Genomic DNA, 19,458 nt, shown 5'->3' with positions numbered 1-19,458 from the left:
TGCAACTTTTGCATGTGCTGGGGCCCTGCTCCCTGGGAAGTGCCTGGAAATTGCTGCTGATGGGAAGGAGAGAATAAATTTTTTTTTTTTCCTTTGCTTCTGTGCATGTATTTTGCTTTTTTTTTATTAAATTGCCTTTATCTTGACCCAGTCTTTTGTTTTTTTATCACCTTATTTTCCCTCACCCTGTCCTGCTGAGGACAGGAATGATAAAGCAGCATATAGGCACCGGTGTCCAGCCAAGGCCAGCCTACCACAAAAGTGTTGGAACAGGCTGCCTAGAGAAGAGGTGGAATCACAATCCCAGGATATATTTAAATGATGTGTAGATGTGGGACTTGGGGATATAGTTTAGTGGTAGACTTGGTTGTGCTGGATTAAAAGCTGGACCTGATGTTAAGCATGACACTGAAGATTCTGGAGATATGAGAAATGCTTCCAAGAAGTACTAAGATGTTATTACAAGACTTGCTGCTTTCCATACTCACTTACTGCTTTTCAGTGTAATTTCTCAAAGAAGACCTTGAAGTCTCATTGCCAACCATTGCTTTGAATCTAGCATTTTTTTTCCATGGTCTATTCTAGGACTGAGTTGTTAATGTAATCACCCCTCACCAGAAAGTTCAAATAATTTGATCAGTTTTGAATAAAAAATTATCTCACTGACTCTGTTTATTCCTCGTGCTAACTCTAATCCTCTATGCTGGGATATCTCAGAAACTTTTATTTAAATTTATTTATTTATTATTTCTTTATTATATATTTATAAATATATAACAGTTCATTAGAGCTAATAACAAAGATAATAAGCAATAATCCTGTCCAAATATAAATATTAGGATCCTAATTTTGATCATTTATTTTCTTTGCCTTTCTAATTTGCTGGAAGTTAAGCAGATCAAAGCATCTCTTGGCTAAACTGGTGTCACTGTAAACAGCAGTATCTATTCCAGTAGATTTTACCACAAAAATGATTATCCTTGTTACTGTTCCCCGGATTTGAAGGACAATGTGGAAAGATATGTTACTGTTTCCATGATTTGGTTATCATAGTAAGGGGTGATATTATCTTATTGGGGTAAGAATCTAAAGGAAAAATGAATGAGGAATTAAATAAAATGAAACTGTTTGAAGCCTTAATTAAATGTTTAAAAGTTCACAGTGTACCTGCATCCAGACCAAATTCTAACTCTGTGCACATTCCCTTAGAATAGATAGAGATAACAATCTTTTTCTCACTTTATTGGAGGTGGAACTAAAGCTCTAAAGGACTAGGCTGTGGATGGTTAGGCTCAATGATTAAAGCAAGGATGGAGTCAAGTGTGGGGAACAGAGATAGATACTATGGTCAGGGAAAGCCAAAAACATGCGTTAAAGTTATACCTGGTGCAGAGTGAGGGATTAAAAAAATAACAGGGCTGGAGGATGAACAAAACTAACGAGAAATAGGGTCAGATGGTGTCCAAAATTTCTAAGGTAACTAAGGAGTCTATGTTGAAAAGTATGATTCAAAATAAGGAACAGGTTTTGATCAATTCTAAATAAAAATAGGTTATTTGGACTACTTAAATTAAAAATAAAATTGAAAGTAAAAACCCTAAAAGCAAGCAGTTTGCCACAGGCATAAAATATTTTTGGGACACTTGATGTCCCAAAACAAAGGCAAGACAAATATATAAAAGGTTGGTGGAGATAATATTCCTCTCTTAACTAGTAAAAGCCCAAAGTAAGGAATCTATGTTCAGTTGTTTTTCTCATTTGAAAGCACTTCAACCTACATAGCCACAGTGCTGTATCTTACTGTATATTCTGGGGGAACAAAAAAGAGGTAACCCCTTCCCTGGGGATCCTGTTCTAGTGCCTGACCACTATTCAGGTGAAGAACCTTTTCCTAATATCCTTGATATATAACTTGAACCTCCCCTGACACAACTTCAGGCCATTCCCTTGGTCCTGTCACTGGTCACCACAGAGAAGAGATCAGTGCCTGCCCCTCCTCTTCCCCTTGTGAGGAAGCTGTAGACTGCAAGGAGGTCTCCCCTCAGTCTCTTCCAGGCTGAACAGACCAAGTGACCTCAGCTTCTCCTCATACAGTGTCCCCTCTAGATCTTTCACCATCCTTGTAGCTCTCCTTCGGACATTTTCAAATAGTTTAATGTCTTTTTTATATTGTGGCACCCAAAACAGCACACAGAACTTGAGGTGAGGCCGCCCCAGTGCAGAGCAGAGAGGGACAATCCCCTCCCTTGCCCGGCTGGTGATGCTGTGCCTGATGCCCCCCAGGACACCATTGACCCTCCTGGCAGGGCACTGCTGACTCATGTTCAATTCAGGATCGGCCAGGAGCCCCAGGTCCCTTTCTGTGGGACTGGCCTCCAGCTTCTTGCTCCGCACTCTGTCCATATATCCAGAGCTGCCTCATCTCAGGTGCAGAACCTGGCACTTTCTGTGTTAAAGTTCATACAGTTGGTGATTCCCCGGTCATCTAATTTGCCATGATCTCCCTGCAGGGCCTCCCTGCCCTCGAGGGAATTAACAGCTCCTCCCAATTTAGTATCACTGGCAAACTTACTAAACCTTCAAGTCCTGTGTCCAAGCTGTTTATGATGTTGAAGAGAACCTGGCCTAAAATGGAGCCCTGTGGAACCCCACTAGGAGCTGGAGAAATTGCCAAGGAGATATTGTTTTATTTATTATCACTGAAATATATAAATGGTTTCTTGTTAAAGCATAAGGTGTATTACAAAGCAATTCAATAGAAAAATCTGCTAATTAGAAAAAATGACACCCCTAGCACCATAGAAAGTTATGTCTTTAGAAAGAAAATTTAACCTTTTTTAATCTTATATTAGCACTTAAAACAACAAAAGAACCTATTAATATCACAATATCTTAAAAATTGTATCAAATGCTGATAATGCAAGATGTATGTTCAGACAAAACTTTGGTAGTCTATTAAAGTAGGAACACAAAAGAGTTAGTAAGGAAGTAGATTGAGTCTATTGGGTTTTTTACATTCTTCTCACAAATGGAAAGAACGTCATGTTTTTATATTATACAAGCAGAAACTCAAACACTTTATAAGAAATCAACCTAGGGCTTCAGTTCTTCTGTACTTGGCCAAAACCAGTGCACCTTGTGCATACATCAGGTAAGGATGTAGTTTAAAGAAAAGGGGTATAGAGGTGGCTAACAAGGATGAGAAACAGAAGGAAACTGTGTTGGGAAGTTGATCAACTGTCTGATTGTGAGTGGTGACTGAAAAGTTTAGCACATGGATCATGCCAAGACGTGACCTAAAAAAGGCTACAAGCCAGAAAGATTGTTCTTTGGAGCTTGCTTGTTGCTAAACTTGCCATTAATGAGGGTGACAGGAGTGATAAATAGTGAACTTAATTTAACTTGATTCTTTGGAAACAGAGCTGTTTGACTTTTTTAAAATGCAAGTTGATTTTAAATGGGAAATATTCTTTGGAATGGAAAAGCTGGGATTTTTGGAAGAGTACATGTCATGTAAAAATATTGGACTCTTTTATAAAATGATTTTCAGTGAGGATCCTCTCTAAGACATTTATCTCTTTTTTTTTTTTTAAATTTTCCCAAAATTCCGCATGAAGCTTTTCCTACAGTTGCTGCAGTAGCAAAGGGAAGGATTTGACTTCTTGCAAGCATTGCTGGAGAAGTATGGATGAAGAAAGAAAGGATGTTTGCCTCCAGGTAATTGTGTGGGAATGAGAGGGAATTGGAAGGGTGGAGGTTAAGTCCTTGAACACGTGGAAGAGATACATGCCAAGTTTAGAGAAAATATTCTGGGTAGATAGAGCAAGGAAGTCAAAAAAGTGATGAGATTCAGCAGGCAGAGAAGAACCTTTATCAAGTTCCTTCCTCTCCATGAATGATATCTGGGCTAGCTCTTCACAAGACACTTTTTTTATATTTGCATTTGACAAATGGATCAAGCTGGTAATTGTTTTATGTATGGGTCCACTGACAAAGGAGCAATTCTATTAATTGACTTCAGTGATGTTAAGTACATTTGTATGTAATCTAATATATGATGTAAAGTGCAGAAAAATCACAAGAATTCTCTAAGAATATGGAATATTCAGTGAGGAAAGAATATTTCATTATCTTGCTTTATCTTGTAGAAGTAGCAACCCTGTTTCTGTTACCAAACTCAAAAATTTGAGAATATTATGACATCATCAATATTAAGAGACATATAATATTAAAAACTTTAATAGGAAAGATTTTTTAAAATATATTTTACTAAAGATTTTTTACCATATGTTTAGATTTAGATTTTAGATATTTAAATATTAAAGCAATAATGGAAGATTAATCGTCCAATGATTGTAACCACAGTAACTGCTGCTCAAAGGATTTTGGAACAGCCCCAATACATTTGCAGTAGCTGAAATTTGCACATGCAAATAAGATGCATTCTAAATTTTCTAATTAGTTGTTGATTTAGAAGCTGCTGACTGAGATATTCCCTGATTCCGTCTACGCTGACATTTAGTAAGTCATTACACTGTAAGGAAGACACTGAATAAAAAGACAAAGTAGTTTCTTAAGACCTAAATGAAATATAACTTTGGGCTTTAGCACAGATTTGCACATTAACTAATACCTTGTTTATGACTAGAGCAATGTTTTTGAAACCATTTAAAATAAACATTCAAAAAAAGGTTATAATCTGGATTTTTAATTATTTCTGTTTTCCATTTATCTGCTTGGTTTGTAAACCAAATTTTGAGGCCATTGGATTGACATCTATGAAAGCTGCTGTAAAACAAAGAATGTAAAACAATGTTTTAAAAATAGTTTTAAAATAATACTACTGGAATTTATAAGGGATTGATGGAAAAAAAATTCGCATTACAGGGTATCACTGAGCCAAATGGCTTAAAGGGCAACATGGAAGTTTAAACTCTTAGCAAAAACGATTTTTCCTATTGGACCAGAAAAATGTAAGGCAGAAAAGCCTCTTTATAGACACTGCACCAGTAAACTGTGTCTTCAGAAGAAAATTTTATTGGGTTAGAGTCTAATCTTTCATCCAGAGTTTGAGTCAAATGCTGTTCTGAGTTGAGTCACTGTGTAGTAAACCATAAAGAAGAAGAGATAAGCATCTGCTGGTAGAACATGAACAGCTGAACCGTAAGAAGCTGTTTCCCTGTGTTCATCTCACTGAATGTGCGGCTGGACTTTGTTGTGTGACTTTCAACTTTTCACTACATTTTCTTTTATTATGCTTTAGCTACTTTTAGGCTGTAACTTTTGCAAGGCACCTAAGTTTTTTTGTTTGACCTGTTACTTATAAGCTGCTAACCAGACCATTATTAAAAGGGTATAGACTCCATTTGCCTATAGTACACCTGGGCAAATCCCCTTGATGCCAGTTTATCACTTGCTTAGGAGCTCACCAGACTGCTGAAGCTGTAGGAAGGAGCTGCTGGTAGTCAATCAGCTTTGTCAGGACATGCCAGTTAATCTTCTCAACTCCATACCAGTTTCTTAAAGCTAAATAAAAACTCACTGTTTATTTCTTGATTTTTACTCCTTAAATTATTTTAAAGATATAGAAGAGTACCCTGTGTCCAACAATTTTTGTAGTCAAGCATATTGCAGAGTTTTAGTACCGGCATGTATAAAACCTTTTGAACTTATTTTCAAAATGTGCCAAAGAAACAGTCTCTTAAGTATCTCCACCAGCCCTAGAAGAATAGCTTTGCTGTTTAAAAGATCACACATGAATATAGCTTTCATGTTTTCAAATACCTTGGTATTCCTGGGTAACTCAGATACTTTTTTCCTCATTTCCATTTTTCAGCATTTCAGCAGCAGTAGCAGCTGAAAAAGCTGCCAAAGGAGAGTCTCTATTGCTCTCATTTACAGTGGGTTTTCTTTGCTGCGCAATGGCAAAGAGTCAGATGTGCTGCACGTACTTCTATTAAAACAACCTTGCTGGTGCTTCATTTTCTCTGCAAGAATAGACACATTTGGTATTGTGTAGCAACCTCCTCCTTTTGCTGTTCTGAATAGCTCTATACATAAAAATTGAGCTCTATCTTAACCCCTCATAAATACACCATGGCAGTGTTAAGGGCTCTCCAAAGAAGCACAGAAGATGGGGGTTTTGCTGTGAAATGACATCCAGACTCTGACTCCTTATCTCTCCTCTCCACCAGAAACTCTTTCAGTGTTGGTGAAATCTGTATTTTTGAAAATAAGCAGAACTGCAGTGGCACAGCAGATTGGAGGCTTTGTTTATGGTGAAGAATTACATCTTGGGAGGGCTCTGGAACACAGGTTTTCCCATAAAGAGAAACAGAAATACTTTGAAAGATATTTTTTACTGTAGTTTTGTTGAGATATAGTGCCCAACAGTACAACACAGCATTTTTCCCCCTCCTCAAAAGCAATGCAGGTGGGTCAGGTAATACAGAGATGATTTATCATTTTGGCTGAGCCCTCTGAAATGTTGACACAGAAATCTCTCCTTGAATGAAGAATGAGGAAATGGGCACTAATGAGATCCTGATGCAAGTCATTGGTAGTCTACTTGGTAATTCATAGAAGTAACTTTGCAGTGAATGATCATGATGCTACAAATCACAGGAAAGGCTATCGGATCTTTCCTCACTGTATAAACAGCAGCAGGCCTAAAGACAACAAGTCTGTATGTGTTCAGCTGCAGCCTGACAGCCTTCTGCTGAGCTCAGAACTATCCCTATCTTTACTCCCATGAAAATCAATCTAGCATTTCTTATGCAGAAAGACAGAAAATGCATTTGCATGTAGGGGTTTGGCACTCTCCATTCGCATGGATTTTTCAATTTGGACACTGGTACACTAACAAATTACTAGAAAGAAAAAAAACCCCAAACAACCAAACAAAAACCCAAACTCTGCCACCGAAAACCCAAACCCCTAAATTGTTGTGGGGCTCTGCATAGATTTGAGGCCTAATTTAAGAAGAGACTTGTCTAAAAGTCACAAAGGAGAGGAAAACAGGAAAACAGATGAATGCATCGGCAACAAAAAATCTTTAAATTAACTGCCTGTCTATATAACCTGCTAGCTTCAAATATGTTTATTAGCTTATAAATATGAATATATTTTAAAAAATGTAAATAAATATATGCTTGTAACATTCCTCTGCAGTCTTTTATCAAACCTTAGCTATTTTCAATACTCTCTAAGGAAAGTGAATATAAATTAGGGATAGAAATTACATTTTATTAAGGAAGAATTAAATAAATTGTTGAGATTCATTGCTCTCCTCCTCCATTTGATTTAATTCCTTCTGGGTTTCTTGAGAAATTGCCACTGTCTCTAGAAAAAGCTTTTGCAATAGCTCCCATTACCAGGTTTTTCCAAAGCCTTAATTTCATGATCTCATTTTCTGAGAATAGTTACATGTCCTCAGACAGACATTCCCCTTCCCTTCCCTTCCCTTCCCTTCCCTTCCCTTCCCTTCCCTTCCCTTCCCTTCCCTTCCCTTCCCTTCCCTTCCCTTCCCTTCCCTTCCCTTCCCTTCCCTTCCCTTCCCTTCCCTTCCCCATTTCCTCTTTCTTTCCTGCTTCCCTTTTCTTTTATTTCCCTTCTTTTTCCTTTTAATTTTTTTCTTTTTTTTTCCTTTTCCCTCCTTTTATTTTTCACTACTGTATTATTATAAAATTGTCATCCTACCAAGGCACAATTCATCTTTCCCTTTTTGCCCACTTACACGGACGCAGTGTGTGAAACAGTGTTATTTTGATTTGGTCACAGTTCATATCTGTAAGACACAGGTGTGATCAGCTGCAGTACTGTGAGACAATGATGAATTGGCCCTTTAGAGCTTAGCTTTACATTTCAAGAAACAGCAAAAGAGATTAAAGGAGAGAGAAACTAAATATGTGCCAGTGCTTGTCCCTCAAAAAGCAAGAACACTAAATCCATGTACAGACACTTGCTTCAGCAACCACAAGAAGTGAAATCCGGGGAATACAAACCAGCTTGTATTTTAACAAGGTAGTAGGTGAATTTGAGATTCAAGATGGAGTAACATATGGTTTGTGCTCTAAAACATATCACAGGTGTCCCAGTAATCTCATTTTTACTATTTACATTCGCGTTCAAGGGCTTGATTTCCTCTTCAGGGAAGAACAATTTTCCCTAAAGATTTATGAATAAACAGAATAGGTTCTTAAAGGACAAGTAACTGGAAGTTGGTTGCAATGTAGCACCTCAGTCCCACTTATGCAGATATCTCCTGTGTTGGTTTATGTCCAGAGGTTTCCATTCGTAACTTCTGGTCCAAGTCTTATTGATTCAATTCCTGCTTATGCATGATTTTTTCACAAAAGTAGGTTATGTAGAAAACCTGAATATTCCCTCCCCAGACTAAATATCAAAGAGTACAGAAGGACATTTAATATGAAAAGATTATGCTCTAAGTATACAAATCACAATGGACAAACTGTGTTGCTGTGTTGTAATCCAAAATTTCAATCAAAAATCATTCTTCGTACAATATTGTTAAGGCTGGTATTAGAAAAGGATTTGTTAAATACTAAATAGAGAATCAATCAAACATTTTACTGCAAAATGACATTTTAAGTAGAGCTTCTTCTAAAACACTAGACATTTTATTTTATATAGTTTTTATTTTTCTGTTTTCTCTTATGTGGTAGAGACATTATTTAAACATCACTGTGCTAAACAGAAAAATACCTTAACTTTGAAGCTCCATCTGGAAGTAAAATTGTATTTGTAAATGCTTCACTGAACAAAATTTTTCAAATATAATTCAAGTATAGTAATCACATTTAAAATACAATTTTTCGTAGTTATGTCCCATCTGCTCAATACTGATAAGGAGTTAAAAAAACAAGCTATAAAAATCAATGCCACTAAATGCTTATTAATTATAAAAGAACTTGCTTAGCTTACTGAGCACATTTAATAACAGGAATGTATATTCCCAGGTATAGACGCAAATTTTAGATGATTCCTTAAAAGTTTAAAAAGTTTATAAGCATCATACTCATTTCATTTAATCTGATTCTACACTGAGTGGATCATTCTACTACTGGTAGAGCACACAATTTCTTCCTGGGTTAAAAAAGGTCATTGCATGTTAAAGGTCAGTGAGCCATAGTGGATAAAGTCGCATACAACATACTTTTCACCATCTTTGCAAAATTATCAGTAAATTTAGGACTTACTACTTATTTTCTCAGACGTTATATGTAAGTCCAGTAGCATCATGAGCTGATTTAACCAGTTGGTGGTGCATGAGGCATTCAGGTCAATCAGATTGGCACAAGAATGTTTCAAGTTTTTTCTCAGACCCAGCCTCACAAAAGACATTGGAGAGAAATAAAACATATTAATGATAATTTTTTTAACATCAATATACATGGCTGCAAAAAAGAGTAGTCAAAAAACCAAACCTTATGATATTGAAACAGCAAGTTGTAGACTAGTAGAAGTAGCAGAGTAGGAATGACTTAATTAGAGGCTTTATGAGCACCTTTATGGGAGGTGTGTGTTAAGTTTTCATAACTGTATATCTGGTTCTGGCAGAAGCAAGCACACCTGAGAATAAAAGCAGTCAGTACTGCAGACAGTACAAAGTGACAGAACATAAATTAATTTGTACCTTCAACAGCGCAGCCAGAGCTTGACACCGCCACCCCACATTCATAAAAAATTTTGGATACCTCTGTACCATAAAGGTACAGAGTGTTGCTTTCCAGAGCAGATCTGTGAGAAGTACATCCATCTTCTTCCTCCTTTTCTTTTACTTCGCCATTTTTAAATGATCAAATATGTGGGAGACATGTTTTGACACATGGAGAACTGTCTTCAAGCACAGTAGGCATAGGCCATGTATCCTACTGATCTATGCAGCTTGAGACCAAGCAAAATTTCATCAGTTCAACAATGAATAGAAAGGTTTCACTTTGTTCAAAACTATTCAAGCTTTTTTTTCCTGAACCTTTGAAAGCAAAAATTGAACAATCCTGTCCAGAATGGTTCCTCATGGCAGATTCTATTCATGATTTTAAAACTCCACTGTTTTTCTTTTAATTTTTACTATTTTCATACAAAACCATACTGTTCAATAGTATATTTTTTGTGAAACATTTTGTATTACATTGCTATCTTTATGGATTAAAGTGTTTTGACACCCATATAAGAATGAAAACCGTTAGCTTTGTTTTAGAGCAATGCGCTGTAGCCACTGCATTTCACCAGCTAAACTTCAGTAATAGAGGTTAGCACTGTTTAATGAATGGCAAAAAAGCCTTTATGGAAGAAAGAAATCTGAAAAAAATCAAAACAATGTAGACTTTGAAGCCACATTAAATCATTTATATCATACATCTATGAGACAGCAGTGATCTACTGAGATTTGCTGACACGTACCACATATCAACCCTTATTTAAAGCTGTGAAGCTGTGTGACACTGGGATAATAGTGCCTGGCCAGATGATTGTATGCTTTTTCATTTAAGCATTTATGGGAAGTACCATAACATGGCCAAACTTCCTTTGCATGCAAACGAACAGTGTCTTTGCTATTTTATTTGCTTAAATATAAAAATCCATTCCGGTCTGAAAATGTCAGTATAACCTTTGATAAAGGATTAAGACTCTGCAATTTATGTCTAACCTAAACTCCAAGGAACTTCCAAATTCCATTTTTTGACTCTTAAAGCTTTTTTCTTAGGAGTTCACATATTCCCCAAATTTGAAGGTTATGTTTCTTTCACAGGTATTTGTGAAAATGGCCTTGCAATGGTGACAGAGTGGTAGTGATTCTCAAAAGCTATTTTTAAAAGAAAGGAAAATAGAGTGCTGGCTAGGTAACAGAAGAGAAGAGAGGAAGAACAGAGCTCACATATATAATTTTTGCTATGTAAGTTTGTACTATATTTTGGTGTTCTCAGTAGTGTATCTTTACCCATCATTTCTGATTACTTTTGATCTTAAGAAGTTTTGTGGCTACTACTTCCTGTTATGCAACAAAAAAAAACCATTAGACTCCTTACTTCTGTCACCAAAGCAAGAACAGTGCTGCTTTAGCCATAATGAATTCAACTGGAGAGACTGAAATAGCAAACACGTAAAAAAAGAAAAAAAGTCTCATTTTTATCCCTAGAAACAAAATTTTAAGATGCTTGTGTCTGGTAACCCACAGGCAAATGGTACTTCAGCCGGAATTGCAGGGAAACAGAAAGTAAACGCAAAACGATAACCTGGTGCCTCAGGTAAAAAGGGTAGAGTTTCTTGTGCATTTTATATTCTATTCCTTGCAAGGCTATCAATGCATTGATGCTTCCTCTTCTGGAGAAGTCACGTTGCTCTTTCTTCAAACTCAATTTTTAACACATAAGACCTTTCATTGAGTAGATGGTAAGCAGAGCAGATTGTGATTCCCCTGCTAGTTGAAGAGCAGACTAGCCAGAGAGAAAAACCCCAACACCACGAGATATTTGGGTTCCAGGGTAAAGTGCTCTTTTCAAGAACCAATTTGATCCTCACCACTTAAAGAGAACTTTCAAAATTAAAATTTCCTTTTCTGGTCCCAAACCTAACTTATTAATTGTTAAATGGAAGACAAATGAAAAAGAGATACTGGGCTTTCTATGTTAAACCAGATTTAGTCTGTTCACTATTTCGGCCAAATGCTGAATTAAAACTTAGCGTCCTAATAAAATGGTACAGGTCCTCAGCGTCCTAATAAAATGGTACAGGTCCTCCCAAGCCATCCCTTCTCCAGGCCATGTCTACTCTAATGAGTGTTGAGTAGGAGTTTCCTGGAGTTTCAATGCTGCCGGATAGTTTATTAAGTCTTATCAGAGGAACAGAGCCACTAGCATGACCCAGGTACAGCATAGAGCACAGAAAGCAGGAGTGAAGTCTCTAATTATCAAGATTTACACAGCCTTTTAAAGATAATTTAACCAATGGTTACTAAAAACATATGTTATTTTCACTTTCCTACCAATTATTCAGTAACACAGGCAGGAACTGCGGAATTCCCTATCCAATCATTCCAAACTACTTTTACTGCAGAACATGGAGTAGTAGAAGGAGGAGAAGAAGGTTTAGAGAACAACAACAATCCTCCATTTTGATATTTTTTACTCTTATCTATTTACTACAAAGAGAAGCCCGAAACCTCTAAATTTTTCACCCTGTGACAATCTTACATAGTAGTCTATCACTTAATTCACACCACTGTATTTTCTAGTTCTTGTCTGATCGTTGGTAATTTTTTCCAAGGTTGGAGGCTAAAACAGTGTTGTTCAGGGGGGTAAGAACCCTTAAAAACAGACAGAGAAATCCTCTCGGCACTCTGGGTTCCTACAATATGGCAGTAATCTCAGTCTTCAAGCTCTTAATGTGAGCTGGGAAGGAGCAAATAAAGCCAAATGAGATGAGGCTTGTGAAAAAACACGTGTAGCAGGTCAAAAGCAGGAAAAAAGGACAGCAGTGTGCTTCCTCAAAACTCTAAATTTTTTTCCTGCTCACTTGCTATATGTAATCAAAACCCTCTGCATCTCTTAGCAAACCTTCCTGTTTCAATGGTTGTGGCATATGCTCTGTTAATATGAGTGCTAGGTATTAAAGCATTTTTGTCTTCACAGCTTCCTAGGAACCACCTTTATGGTTATGTATGGGTTTTTTTCTTGGTCTTACATTGTAGTAATTTTGAAAGTTTATTGGTCATGGTTCACACAGGTATACAGAAAATTTTTTTGCATTTCTAAAAGTAATATTCTTAAAATATCTTTCTGTTTTCTGTAATGCTGGCTTTCAGATTGAGTTCCCTCATCATTCACAATACAGTCTTTATGGAATCAGCAATACTTTCTTTTGAAAGGCAAATTGATATATGGCCTGGTGTGACTTAGGTTTATATTCCTGAGAACTCCTTTGTTGCTCAATCACTATCCTTCCCATTTTATTTCATTATTTCATACAAAGATGCTTAAAAAACCAAAATAAAATATTTTAAAATTCAAAAATGACAGCTTCATGGGGTTTTTTGGTAAATTTTATTGGTTTTCTATTAACCCTGAAAATTAAAATATTATTTAAAGTCTCGAATTTCCTGTTTTTCCCATCTTATTTACTGAAGATTTTGATTCTGCTAAATTCTTTTCAGCATGCTTCTTTTTTAGCAAGGAAAGAGGCCTGGACAGATGCATATGCAGAATACAGTATTTAGTATAGTCCTCGAATCTTTGGAGCAGTTGTCAGAATTCCAGCTTGTTTCTGGCTTCATGGCTGTGAGAAAGGGTTTGGAAATGTGGGGACAATGCATTGATGTTGCCTAAGACTTTGGAACTTAGTATGTTGAATATTAAAATATTATATAGTCTATTTTTTTTCAGCTGTAGCTACTTCCTATAAACTGGTTTGCATTAAAGCCTTTTTATGCAACTACATAAATTATTAATTGATGAATATAATAATATGTTCTTGTTTAAAAAAAAGGAGGATTTAAAAAATCCTACCTATATTACTTAATCAGTTATTGCATGTTTCAATGACAAAAATATGTTTCACACAAACATACATTTTTTCCAGACCTTTGTCATGATTAGATGGAAAAATTAGGAAAATAGGATTACAGTATTTATACATACCCAGAATTTTATGGAGAAAACACTAAAATCTAGATTAAGTTTTTTAAAAGTCAGGGCAATATATAAACTCAGAAAACTTTTTGGGACTTACTTTTCCTTTTCCTTTAAAGAACAATTGCCTCATTTAGGAATAATTGGTATTCACAAGGGAAATGCACATGTTCTGAAACCTAGTAATTTCCAATTGCCAAGATACCTAATGAGTTGTCTTAACAAGATTACCAAACATATAAAAGGAACTAATTGCATTGCATTTAATTCTGAAATCACAACTAGATGCAAAATAGGTTTTGCAGCTGGCATTTTGCTGGCAGTGCAAGATGAAAATGAGGAGGTAACTAGAGATCAAGGGATCTTCCTGCTCAGTTTTTAGGAAGAGTCACTCCTTCCTCCTCAAATGACACCAAAATTACACACCATTATTTCTCGAAGAGAGAAACATTTGAACAATCTGTGAAATCACAAAGGATTAGTCAAACACATCAATTCTCAAAAAATGTGTTTAATTAACTGTTTTTCATTTATTTGTTCACATTGTGATCTCCTATTCAAATAGCAATGGACAGGTATTATTTCGTAACATAATTTGGGGGTTATATTTTTCATTCAAATTTTTACTGATGGTTTATTGTACTGTTTGCACATTCATGGATACAAACTCTTGCTTATTAATTACTGATTAAAATAATAATTTCATTATTTTTGAAAATATGAATACAAAATATTGCTACCTTCCAAAACAGATAAGAAAGTTTATTATCCTTACTAACAACACACTCATTGTGATTTCACATGACTTCTATAATTGTATTGCTGTTGTATTTTCAGAGAATACTCCATCTAGAGATCCATACATCCACTCTGACATCAAATGATGGATTGGTTTTCTTTTCTTATCTGTGCACTGTGGTAATTATTATCAATCTTCCTATGTTCAATGTATTACATGGGTTTTTTTCCAATAAATCAAAACACAAGAAATAGATTTTTTTTCTTTTTAGATATTTGTAAATTCCAGATATGATCTCGGTGATATGAGATTTGCTTTAAACTCCTCAGAAATATCTGTATGGTCTGGTTAGCTTTAAATCTTCCTGAAAAATTACTTGTTTAAAATTATTTTCATTTTGAAGAAAATGCCTGTGCTAAAACACTATCATAATTTCTAACTGGTTGTATTCTCTTGTTATTTAGTCATCATTTGAACCTTGGCATTTTTTAAATTCTAAGTGGTTATAAAGGACTATTTTAATGGACAGCAGCTGTTGATAGGCTCATGCAACAATAAGACAGAAGTTCAAGACTGAGGAATAAGAGGCGATGTAATTAAATCCCATTTCTGTTTCTTTCACTTTTTTAACTGATCTCGATATTGAGGTTGGCATGAGGTTCACGTAAGGGTTCATCATAATTTTGTTGCTGATCTGAACCATTTGAAATATTCATCACAGATGTTCACCACAGTGTAGTCACCTTCTTCCAGAATGTCTGAAGCAGCTATATTCTTCTTCAAAAATATGAATTGTTCAAGGCCATCTACAAGAGAATAAGTACATAATTTGGAGACACTTATATCTTTTTAGCACAATATTCCACTGTTCATTTGTGTCATGTGGTTATCTACCTGGATCACTAAGCATTCCTTCTGTTTCTTTTTATTTAACTAAAAACTGGCAAGTGTAAAATTAGAGAAAAATAATCACATTTGGTTGTTGTATCTTCTACTGAAAGACTATCAAACAAAGCCAGTAGGAAACAGGTTCCAAAAAAACCAAGAAGAATGGGGTTCCTTTACCTTCATAGCCAAGCAGTGAAAGTTCAAGTAGAAACAAAGAAAGATCCTTGAATCTTTCAGGATCTTGAGGTGTGTAGAAGAAACAAACAAGTCACAAAATACCCAATCCCAAAATAGAATTCAAACAGTAGCAGACAAAAGCATCATATAGGGTTGGTTCATTTTCATGTTTCCTCTGATGCCTTAGGTTTTAACTTTTATATTTTTCAAATCCTGTACTGCCTAGTGTGTAACTCTGAAGTTTCTTGTAGCCTGTTAACTTCTGCTCTCTCGTGCTAGGTAGAGATAACAAAGCCTCTCCAGGCCTGCTCTTCAAGGACACTCAGATTGTCCTAGGCCCAAAGAGTAAAAACCAAAAGCCTCTAAGGGGGGCAAATGGAGGGGAAATTACATCATTAACTGAAGCTTTAATTGGAGAATTAACCCTGCTATGCAAATGAACCAAACCTATGAAAGTGTGAAGATCTCGTGACCTGTCGTCCATCTTGGGGTCCATCTTGGCCTCTGGCTCCCCAGGGTGTACCTTTGAAGGCCTTTCAAATAAATACCTACCTTTATTACCTTACTCCTGTCTAGTCTCTGTTTCTAGGAGGCCTCTCAAGGCATCACCTCAGATACATGCTTACTGTTTCTTATGCTTAAATAAAGGGTACATGGTTAGCCTGACCTTGACCTCACTCAACATGGCCCTTCTGTTTTTCCAGTGATGCCAGTGAAGTCTTTGAGGTCCATAAACATTTTCACCAGTGTATTGTATGTACATGTCTAATCTTTGAAATCATTCAGGGCATGACCACAGGAGTCACAGGAAATCTAACTCAGCCCTTTTATTTACAAATGGGATTTCTGCTATTCAGCCAGCTCTAAGCGCTTCTATTGTTAAGGGCATATATCAATTTTCCTTTCAATTTCTCTTCCAAATAGGTACCAGGAGAAAATACTGTTGAAGAGGAATAACCAACAGCAGATTTTTGACTTGATAATATCTTTCTTTATCTCATAGTCTCATTAAAAGATATTCTGTATGAATGACCTTAAATACTGTAGCTGTTGTGAACTGAGATGGGCAAATTGTGAAGTCTATGCATAATCCTTCTTCAAGCAAAACAGAATGCCTTTTTATACTCCTTGACAAGATGTGTGCCATATTTTCTGTAAATACACAAGACTTTTCTTCATCTAAAAATTGCAAAACAAAAATGAATCATGCTTGTAAAATTTTACTATCATATTATTGCTCTGCACATCTGCTTGAGACTGTGCTATGATTGACTGAAAGGCTTGAGTAAAAATAGGAAAACAGACACAGCTGCAAGTAAAAGGAAAGGAAAAAAAAGCAACAAACAGTAGAAGACAAATGACGTAATGTACAAACTGTTGTTTCCTCCTCTATCTTATCTTTACATACTCTAACTCTTGTATTGAATTTTTCTAGTTCAGCAATATTTCCCCCATTCACTCGTCATTGTGATTCCTTCCGTCTCTGTTGGATTGACTCATTGTTGCATATGACAAAGGGGGAATGTTGCAGAGGCCCTGAACTGAACAGAATTCCCTTTACCTTGAAAGTTTCTGAAGACAGGACATTCCTTTCCTCATCATTTTGAGGTAGTTAGAAGAGCTATTCTGTTCTCTTTTCCTTATGTTGCCATTCATAACTCTGCTTTTTAAAATGTGACTTGTCCATTTTAGACAATACTAGTGATCATGCCTAGACATTGTCTTAGCAGTGCAATAATACAGCAAAAAAGAGGCAAATGAAACAGAACTTACATTCATCCATTTGCAGGATCTTTCAGTACAACAATAATCTTGGCAAAGGAAGGCTCACAAGTACACCCATTCACACAGTAGCCAGGAGACTCTCAGGGACAGTATTATGCAGAATTAGAACGGAAGAGACAAAAAAAAAAAAAGATTAAAAAGCATTTTTAAAGTCTTGGTTAGACAGTTTTTTTCTTAGTCACCTTATCTTCAAACTTGTTTTCATTGATTCTGAGGCAGCATAATTGGATCCCTGTTCCAGAGTGGTGAAGCAGCCATGTGCTCTCTGTTACCTCTAAAGTGTCTGACAAGTGAGGCTGTAAGGCTGCACAGTGGAACTAACAATGTCAAAACTCTTGATCAGAATTTGATTCTTATGAGCTGATAACTATATTTTATGATTATAGAAATTGAAGAGATATAAGGATACACTATTGCAATTAAAACCTATCTCCAAGCAACAACATTGCATTAAAATCCATTGGCATTATCTCTTTCAATCGCAACAAATCTTTTGAGTTATTATTTAATTTTGTTATTATGTGATTTTCTCAAAACAGTTGGTCTTAGCCTTTACACAGCCCCAATAAAACAATGTCTTAAAACTGGAAAAACAATAATACTGTAGAATTTCTGGAAGACAAAAAACATTTGACTTTTCAAACAACCTCCAGCACACAGAAGTACCATAAAGAAAACCCCTGTGCACAATAAAAGGACATCTACTCCTACAGTTGAAATGCAGGAGAAAATGTGGTAACCTATACTCCTAAAAATTCCTAGGCTAAACAATTTGGAAACAACCAATAAAAAATGTTGTAGCACAATGAGCTCTTACTAGTGTATATCTAGCTATAACATTGAAAAAATAATCCCCTCTTCTCTGTACAGGGAAAGAAATTAAATGCAAACATGTTTAATGTGAGCATAGAGCCACTGGATACTTTTCATACTAGCACTCCCCCAGTGTACATTGTCAGATGGCTAGTGAGAGGATGATGAGAAAATGGGAGGAGCAAAGCAAAGCATATTTCTTTTTTCTCTTTTCAGACCGGATAGAAGGAACACATATACGATATGTATAGGATAATATTAAGTAACTTATAAGTTAAAAAGTAGTAAAAGATATGGCCAAAGAAAAAATCTGTTTTCTTACACATGAAGATTCTAGTCACTGTCCTTTTTGTGGTTAAAAGTGCAATGATATCTTGTTAGCTCTTTCTGCAAAGCCCTTTCAACTGTAATTAGTACAAATGTTAATGAACTGGGGATTTTCAGATAAATATGAACATCTTTTTTTAGATGCTTCTTGGTATTACACAAATCTTTCATTTCTAGCAGCTTTTCCCAGTAACTATATCTACTTTGAATAGAATAAAAATTCAGTTAATTTTCCAATTCATGTTGCAGTCCAGATAGTGAAGTGATATGATTACAACTTAATCAAATGCTGCAACAAAGTATCTGTGAACACTTTTTGAATACAATAATGAATTTGTCTTGGAGCAGGCTAGTCTTGGGGTACCCCAAATGATTTCTTTTCCTTCTAAGATGCTGTCGAAATTAAAGTATGCATTCTAAAAGCTTGTCTAGAAAAGCAAGATGGCTTCTAGTCTCTAGTCTGCTAACCTGCGCTGAACTACAAGTTATGTACTTCAAGACTGTAATAAAATATGTTTTCTGAATCATCTATAAAAGAAAACACAAAAGATTTTTTAAAAACCCCAATGCTTTATTGCTTATTTTAGAAGAAAAGAACTTACTCCTCAGAATGTGATCTTTTAATGTGGCTATTTTTGCTGCTAAAACATTGATGCACATAAACATGAATGGACACTGGCATGTTGTGGCAGAGTAAAAAAGTTTATACCATGTGACTTCTAGCAAAAAGAACAATACATCATATAGGTAGAGGAGTTTACACCTGAGCACAGGTTCATGCTATTCATATCACCTCTGAGTAAATTTTATTTCCTCCAGATGTTTGTCTTTTTTTGCTGCAACATCTACAGTTTACTGCATGTCATAGGTTAGCAAGCATAGTCCCGGAAGGGACGTCCTTGCTAAGGGGTGCTTACAGTTTCCTCTGGGAGCTGATAGAACCTATCAGCTGGCCAGTTTGAATATGGACAATTCTCTAAGCCACTTAAAGTTGTGATCACCTCTGTTATCCACATTTAAGAATAGGCAAACTCCCCCTCCAAGCTCTCTCTCGTTTCCTGCGCTGGGACAGGTGGCTGC

The sequence above is a fragment of the Corvus brachyrhynchos genome, unplaced genomic scaffold (assembly GCF_000691975.1).
Source record: "Corvus brachyrhynchos isolate BGI_N302 unplaced genomic scaffold, ASM69197v1 scaffold142, whole genome shotgun sequence".
NCBI lineage: Eukaryota > Metazoa > Chordata > Aves > Passeriformes > Corvidae > Corvus > Corvus brachyrhynchos.
The sequence above is the reverse complement of the archived record's forward strand: the minus strand, read 5'-3'. Positions refer to the sequence as shown.